General features: G+C 34.7%; 1 long non-coding RNA gene and 2 other non-coding genes across 3 annotated transcripts; 1 reads left to right on the forward strand and 2 right to left on the reverse strand.

Moving 5' to 3' along the window:
* Nucleotides 1–11: 11 nt before the first annotated feature.
* On the forward strand, nt 12–1170 carry LOC144641213 (uncharacterized). Its single transcript, XR_013568520.1, has 2 exons — nt 12–341; nt 433–1170. It is a non-coding gene; the product is annotated as an uncharacterized LOC144641213 (long non-coding RNA).
* Nucleotides 1171–3980: 2810 nt separating this feature from the next.
* Trnas-gcu (transfer RNA serine (anticodon GCU)) lies at nt 3981–4062 on the reverse strand. The gene has a single exon. It is a non-coding gene; the product is annotated as a tRNA-Ser (tRNA).
* A 1279-nt stretch (nt 4063–5341) lies between these two features.
* Trnas-gcu (transfer RNA serine (anticodon GCU)) lies at nt 5342–5423 on the reverse strand. Its single transcript has one exon. It is a non-coding gene; the product is annotated as a tRNA-Ser (tRNA).
* Nucleotides 5424–9097: the final 3674 nt, after the last annotated feature.

Raw genomic sequence — 9097 nt, forward strand, 5'->3', positions numbered from 1 at the left:
CGTACCCAGTCGCTTCTCTTGCTTTTTTAGCGGCGCGCAAGGCATCAAGGGAAGGACGAACTTATTTTGCGAAGCGACTGGCAGAAAACCAAAATTTTCTTGCACAAATTCGACATTTCTTGCAAGCATCAATATACAGCCGATTTATGGAACTTTTTAGACTTCTTTCTTCTTGAGTAGTATATTCAAGACTAAATATTAAGTTTGGACGTTATACAGTTCGTATTTGTTGAATTATGACAATATTTTCAAAGTCTGTTGCCATTCAAGATGGCGGATCGATGCAGCTTCAGCTGAGGTCGAGAGTTTGGATATATCTTTCCACGAGCTGAATTACGAGGGTAAGTGGGAATGTTTTTATATCTATTTTGAAATAGTTTATGTTTTTAGTACGATCATTGTGTAAATTCCAGCCAATATTGATATTTTCAGACGATGATAGACCTGACGAACACTCAAAATCAAGTAGAACTCTCTTACAAGTACACATATACAGCTCGCAATACGATGGCTTCAAGTACACCAAGCCTACTAATTTGTAATTGTACATCATTTTGTATGTGACCATTTAAGACTGTCTCATAATAATTATTTTGTGCTCTTTACGACTAGTCATAGCTATTTATATTGGAACCAAAATTTTCTTTGCATATAAGACTTAAAGAATATTTTCAAAAATTTCAAAATGATTTGTCAAAGCATTAAGCCTCCATGGTTTTCATATGTTTTGATTAGTTGTAAAAGTCTTGTGAAAGGTCTTAGAATGAGCTGAAAATTCTCCCTGTATGTTATGTAGATACCTTGTGAAAGTTTTTTATTCTTCATTCCATTCTCCTAAATTCTGTGAAATTCTGCACAACAAGTCCTTTCTAGAACTTAGAAAAATTTTTTGGTTAACGATTCAATGCAATTAATGTTAGTTAGATAGTAGTGGTATTTAGACAAAGGTAAATGCACTATTGCAGTTTTGTCACAAATTATCTGTTTTTATTTTCATATGGACAGTCATCACAGACAAAATTTTGCATTTTTTGGATACTTTTGATATGACAGAAAGTGATACCATTTTAGTAGTGAATTTGCATATTATAGTAGAGGTTCTCAGCATCACCAGTGTTGTATGGCTTGAACAATAAAATCAAATCGCATGAGAGAATCATGTCAATCTCATACCTGTTGTCAAGTTTCCTAATGTTATGGCTGAGCACAAACAATATACCTGAGAAATAGTTAGTCTTAATTACTACTACACAGTAGACAACAGGAAACAAAGAATAGGCAAACTTTAGCATATCTTGTTAGCTTATTATTTCACAGGTGTATTGTTTGCTCTCTATTTTACAGGTATATATTAGTATTTTCTTTCTTATTTATTATAGACTTGAAGCAACTGTGCCTATTCCATTTTTGACTTGGTATGCTTTTTCGGTCAGTGTTCAAAATGATGCAGATGTGTTCTCTGTCTGATCTATCAAGTTCTCTTGCATAAATCCATTGACAATCAGTTATTGAAAAAATCGTATGCCTTGCCCTTCAGATTTTAACTTGGCCTTTCCCAGCCCATATTGCGTTGGAAATTTTTTGTTTAGTACATCTATTTTTACATTTTCATCCTTTGAAGGTAAATGCAGCTTGTTCAACAGTTAATTAAGTTTGAATTGATTTGGATTCTGGCAATTATCACAAAAATTGCCACATGGTTGTGATGTGTCACTGTCCTCATCAAAGTATGACAGTTTAAAAGATCTAAGGCAATGGCTCAGCATGCAGTATTTCACAATACTATCTAACATCTTCTGAAGACATTTTTGGTCCAAGTCTATTGTTCTGCTTATAAATTGAGTTTAGAATCTTTGATCTGTCCTCAAACCTATAGAATGCATGTTGAGGGCATACCATCTCGACCTGCTTCCTGGAAGTTATCCTCCATAGATTCAGGGATAGTGAGATGGATGACAAATCTCACATTTTTTGTCAATTCCCACGTACGCTAAAGGCTTTTGTGGTACACATTACAGTACATGTATAATTGTTACTGATATGTTAGTGAATTAGAACATGTTGACAAAGTAAAAAAGTTACTATAGTTGGTGTGAATGAATGAAATGAATGAATGGATACTTTATTATAGTGTCAAGGTATTTAGCTTTAAAAAACTAATTGGGGACACTATTTACATTAAAATCTACTAAGCTACATTTAGGTTAAAATATTTACACTTAAATTCTGTGGAGTGGGGTTCATTTGGGGAAGGGAAATTACTATGATAATGTATAATATTGCAAGATACAGAATTTGATTTTTCTACAGAAATTGCTTGTAATGAATTAACTTGAATTAATGTGACATAATTAATTAAAATAACTCTAATAAATTTCAGAGACAATTGTTGTTTGTTAGCATGCATGTTATCATTATCAATGGAAGCTAAAAACAAAAATAATAAATATTGTGGAAGATTTATAGAACTTCACAATAGATACTTGCTAAACAATAAACTCATCCTCTTCATAAATAATCGATTGGTCAGAATATTATGGAACATGGATTACAAGAACACATATTTCCACAATATAGTTTAATTATGAGCTCTAGTAATAATAATTAAGAGCAGAAATAGGTGCACAGAACCATAATGTACTTGTTTGGGAATAGGCCATTTTACAGTTGTCTGCTCAGTGACCTGGCCTCTGAATGGAAGTGAGGCTGAAGGTGACCTTGTTTTGATACAGACCTCTCTGTTTTTGTTGTGTTAATCACGTTGTTCTGATGCTAACTAGTTTGCATTTACATAATAAAGCAAAGAGGTTTGTATCAATGCAAGGTCACCTCCAGCCTCACTACCATTCAAAGGCCAGGTCACTTGGCAGGCAACTGTAAAATGGACTATTGAACTCAAGCTTCTTGAAAAAAAAATCATCAAGTGTGCTGTCATCTACACCAACAAGAATTGTATAGGTAGGCCTGGTAGTGCACACCTACAGTTCTGCTATGTGGTTTTGATAAATATATATAAATAAGCCTATGAAAGACCTTTATATTGTGGAATTTGTGTGCTGATAGCTTGAAATCTTCACAAGTTGAAACCCTGTTTTTATAGCATATGTATATACAAACAAAAGCATAGAAACCAGTATACAGAACTACATCTTTTAATAACAAAACATACCAACTTCGGGCGTAAAAAATTTCACAACAATTTCAACAGTACTGCTAGACTTGTGGAACCATACATTGGTCTATATTGAACTTCACAACTCTGACGAGTCAACGATAATTATCTGTGGCCTACTACCTTTTTCGTAAGCTTGTAATAACCCTTGTGTTACAGGTATGTGCCATAGAGTTTAGCTGCTTGAGTTGCTGAGCTGCATAATTTTGCAATTATATGATCATATTTTAGTGGAATCGTGTTGAATCTGGAATTCGTGTCCTTCGCTCTTGGTTTCAACAAGGTTCCTTTCGTAAGTACATTCGGCCATAGCAATTAACTTAACTACCTTTGACTTGTACTCATTTGAAAGACTCTTTATACATGTTAGGGTTTCTTCTGAGTGATTATTTTTCAGAAGGACTCCTGCGTTTAGAATATCGTCTTGGTTTATATGGCAATTGTGACTAACCCGATAATGGTGGTCGATTCCATCACGAGAATAACAGGAAACACTCTCGGAGCAATTAGCGTGCGGACAAGGAAGATTACGAGCTAAAAAACAGCGCTGAAATGGCCTTTCTTCAAGTGCATTGTTTTTTTTTGCGGGAAAATCGGCCGCCATCTTGGATTCGTTTTCTGCCAGTCGTTACTTTTTCTACGTCCTTCCCATCATCCTCTTCGAACGTAGCCAAAAACGAGTAACGACTGGGTACGAGTCTGTGGTTTGTTTGCTAAACGTCTCTTGCTTGAAACACTGACCTCCCTATATATTCAAGAAAACTGGTAAAAAAATGTACACAGAATACACTTATCAAAATGGTGCATGCGACGAGGATGGGATTCGAACCCACGCGTGCAGAGCACATTGGATTAGCAGTCCAACGCCTTAACCACTCGGCCACCTCGTCTTGTGGATTTGTGAATAAAGCTTGCTGAGGTAATAAATCTGGCATTTCCTGTATATGAGAAAAATAAATTTGACGTAAAAAGGGTAAAGGTCAATTGTTGTTTTAAGGAATGAACAAATGGGAAAAGCCGGAATAGACTACCTCCAAAACGAGAACATTTCGGAGTAGAGGTACTCTATATTAGTTGCCCATATATCAATTATTTTATACCTAAACTTCCAATTTAACACCTTATTTTTACCTTCCCTGTTTATTTGAAATCAATAAATTCGCAATCTTTTTTTTCGTACTCAGAAAATTTTAAAACAATAATTTAAAGTCCTAAAATTTCCTACAATTTTACAGTGTAAACCTATGACGACATTTTAATAATATCACTTAAATATCAATAATATCAAACCAATATCAAACTAATATCAAACTAGCTGGTGCGTTCCCGCAGATTTTGCTAACCATATCTGCGGGACGCATCGAAACCATAGCTAAGTGTAATGACCACATTAAACATTGTATTGTATTGTATTGTATTGTATTGTATTGTATTGTATTGTATTGTATTGTATTGTATTGTATTGTATTGTATTGTATTGTATTGTATTGTATTGTATTGTATTGTATTGTATTGTATTGTATTGTATTTTAGATTGGGAAAAGTAGTGCTACCGTAATGATTCGATTTAGCACCCGGGGCGCTTATTTACTTTTGGCACCTCAAGGGAGGATGCAGGGCGCTTATTTAATATTTTTAAAAACAACCAAATGTTCAAAACAAAACTTAAATAAATATTAAACAAAACTAACAATAACAGAAACTATAACAGTAACAAATTGTTGAAAATTCAATTACTTTTAAAAGAATTGTTCATTTTAGCAGTAAACATATACCTGTACGGTAGGGTGAATGTTCATGAGTTTATCTATTCGACGTCAATGACTTCAGTAGGGGCAGTTATCCACCATAAGGAAGTTTATTAGAGTAGGGGCGCTTATAAGAATGGGGACGTTTATTAGAATGGGGGCGCTTATTGGAATAGGGGCGCTTATTAACAAAAACACATTCGAAAGGGAGCGCTTATTCGAAAGGGGGCGCTTATTGGAAGGAGGGCGCTAAATCGAATCATTACGGTACCCTTGAAAGAAAAATATCTGAAGCTCGGATTAACTGAGTAACAAGAAAGATGATAGACGAATTCTACAAAATTGGTACACTACTATCGTGAAGTCATATTGAGGAGGAAATCAAGTTGAAAGGATGAAAGGCAAGTTTGCTAAAAAGTTGCGACGAGGATGGGATTCGAACCCACGCGTGCAGAGCACATTGGATTAGCAGTCCAACGCCTTAACCACTCGGCCACCTCGTCTTGTGGAAACAACCATTTTGAATATAAAATGTCTTACAAGGGGCGTAAAAACAGTTTGAAAATGAGCTCTATTATAAATATGTTGGACTATTCTTATGGTCAAAACTAAATAAACATCTTAAACATTCGCTTACTTTCGCTATTTTTAGAAACAAAAACAAAAGTTGAATCTATCGGACTATCATCCTACTAAAAGGCTTACCATATATAACAAAATTGTTTCATTAATATTACTTCCTTGGGTATAATAATAATAATAATAATAAGAACTTTATTTAAGTGTCTAGTCTTCTAGCTAGCCTTAAGCTTACTAATCGGGGACACTGTTTAAACTAAAATATAATATAAGTACAAAAACGATTCTGGTCTATTTACATTAAATTATGCTTCATTTTCCAACACTCTTTGTATTTACATCTAATTCCTACAATTGAGATACTACTTTAAAATACGGAATATCGAACCTATATTTTTCTTTGCTGTCAATCACTCAACCGTATTTAAAGTTTTAGAATAAAAAAACAGTTAATGTTGTTTTAACTTGTTTTTGTTTCTTAATATTTTCAAACACAGCGTTTGTAGAGTTCCTCCATACACTCAAATAGCATTCACCTTCTCATAGCTCATAGTCACTCAGCTCCACAGTCAGTGCAGAACTACCGTAATGATTCGATTTAGCGCCCTTCTTCCAATAAGCGCCCCTTCCGAATAAGCGCCTCCCCTTAAAATGTGTTTCTGTCAATAAGCGCCCCTATTGTGGATAACTGCTCCTACTAAAGTCAATAATAATAATAATAATAATAATAATAATAATAATAATAATAAGACTTTATTTTAACGAGGGTAACATAGTTTACTGGTGGCCCAGTAGTTTACAATATGGCCCTCCCTAATTAATTACATATTACATACTTAACTACAAATTATATAAACCTAACTACATATTATATACTAAAGACAGTGATAAAAAATTAAACTTAATTTAATACAATGAGAACTAAAAAATGTTAAAAAATGTTGCTAATTTTTAAATGTTCTATATAAACCTAACTACATATTATATACTTAAGTGATAAAAATTTAAACTTTTAAAATTTAATACAATAAGAGCTAAAAAGTGCTGCTGATTTTAAAATGTTCTAGTCCAGCATTTTGTTTTCAAAATCATCGACGTCGACTAGATAAACTCATGAACATTCACCATACCGTACATGTATATATGTTTGAACTTTCAAAAATTTGTAACTGTTATAATTTCTGTTAGTTATTTTACTATTTATTTAAGTTTTGTTTTGAACATTTGGTTGCTTCTCAAAAACTTAAATAAGCGCCCTGTCTGAATAGGCACCCCGTCTCGAATAAGCGCCCTCTCTTGAGGTGCAAAAAGTAAATAAGCGCCCCGGGCGCTAAATCGAGTCATTGCGCTACTTGCCCTAGAAACTACCTGCTGACCAAGAAGCCTGATGACTTTGGATAGGGAGTCACCCAGTGCTGTATTTATGTGGTGAATATTAATTTCTCTCACCAAGTGCCAGTTATAGCATCAAGCCATTCTAAATATCAATATTATTTTACAAGTGGAAGAATACGGTTAAACAGTGTCACACGGACACACTAAGTGCCTTTTTAATATATCAAAATACAGCCTGCCATACGGTACGCGCCAGAAAAATTTAAATTAGCCAATCAGAAGCCGGTTGCGGGGAAAAACTGAGTTTTCCTACGTCACTAACGTTTTACGCTCTCTGATTGGTTGTGGTGAACGAGGAAAACACAGAGAGATTACATGAAGTGAGGCGCGAAAAATGTTCAACATGGCTCGCAGTCGAAGTGGTGGTTTCTGTTGTCGTTCCTTTTTTATTTTACTGAGTTCACACTCAGTCTTTTTCGACGAAGTGCAGCGACTGATTTTAGTTAGTGTGCGATGCTGTTCGTGTCTGACTTGCTGGAATGGCGATCGCTGGGTGAGATTCATGTTGCTTTTGAAGACTCCGACGGCTATGGTCGATTGGACTCAACATCGAGGATTCAAGCACATTTTAACGAGGAAGCGAACATCATTCCCTTTCTCCTCCACCTCATTTAAAAGTTTGATCCCCTGTTATGTACACCGCTCTAACCAGCTTTGAGTAGAGTGCTACTGTGGAGATTGTTCATTTCGCAGCTGTAGTTCAGGTCATGGATAGTAAATTAAAAGGACATGCTGAAGTCTGGATTTTCAAGGTTAAGGGCCTTCGCTAGATTTGGATGCCTTTCAAACCGTTGTAGCATTTCGGGTAGACTGGTCTTGTCAGGTAGAAACTGTAGTGTAGAAACTTTGTTTTGTGTGATTTGTAAAGTGGTATCTTGAGTGTATTAAATTATTACAGAATTACAAAATCTGTTTTGTTTTTGTGAATGTAAACTAAGCTTATAAGCTTATGTATTATTGAAATTCTAACTTTAGGAAGTGATAAATCTTTTAGAGTGAAATTTACTAAATTAAACTGTTTAAATCAACTTTTCAATTGTTGAATTTCAACTAGAGTCAGGCTTCTCCAATTTAAGGATTGTAATAATTTTTCTGTGAACTGCTATGTTTTGTCTCATTTTATTTGGCAAGAGCTTTTGATTTTGTTTAGGACTATAAATCTAAAGATTCATTCTCATTAAATACTAGGAAATCCTTATTAAGGGACTGTTAAATTTAAGTATAAAATTAATATCACTTCAATTTTAATACAAGAGTTGACTATAATAATTTGAATTTTGTCTTTCAGGGTTTGTTTTGTTTGTTTCTATTTATAGAATTAGATTTTATCTTAGTTGAAAAAGCAAAAAACTGTCTTTGCTATTGCACAGACCCTGGTCCCTTGATAGTACGCCATAAATTTTATTTTTAAACGGTATTAATATTTTTTATCAAGGTGTTCTGATACATTAAGGAAACAGCCACTGTTTAAGGTCTATTCATTCTCTTACCTTAGGAGAATCTGATAAGGGCCAGTTTTCTTTGCCAACTTTTTCCCCTGTGACCTCTCACAACTGGATTCAACTGGTTTTGACTGATACTGACATTGGCTGCCTAATCGTAGTAGTTGACTTTATAATTATAGCACATATTGAAAGCTGTAGATCTTTCAGTAGAAGTTTTATATTTCAAAATAAAATGTATTTACCGGTATTTTCACTTCATTTTTTCTTCAGTTGTCCTGCTTGCTATAGAGTTATTGTAACTGCTTTTTCACGCAGAATTTGTACATCGTTTGAAGTCGTTTATTTTAAGATCGACATCTTCATGGATGGACATTTTAGTGATTTCTAGCGGACGAGCAGCGGCTGAAAAAAGACAATTGCAAAATAAAAGATGCCGGGCAGCCGACGACGCGCTAACCAACAAACTTTTTCGCTGTGAGTTTTTTAACGTTTTGGGATGCGAATCATCAAATGAAACTCAATATCAATGAGACTAGTTCCAAGGCGACAGGAAAAAGGTTCGTGTTGAGCTTTATTTTTATTAACTTTGGAAAAATACACGGCTTTCGAGCCCCCATCGAGTGGCGAAAAACAATGGCAAATCGACATATACTTCATTTAGTCGACAGTGAAGTGTCACTTCATGTTTGAAGCGATGACGTAGGAAAACTCAGTTTTGCCCGCCGCTCGTATTGCGGGCTCAACCTCCGTATGGCAGG

Source organism: Oculina patagonica, unplaced genomic scaffold, assembly GCF_052425735.1.
Source record: "Oculina patagonica isolate OP01 unplaced genomic scaffold, crgOcupat unplaced764, whole genome shotgun sequence".
Taxonomy (NCBI): Eukaryota; Metazoa; Cnidaria; class Anthozoa; order Scleractinia; family Oculinidae; genus Oculina; species Oculina patagonica.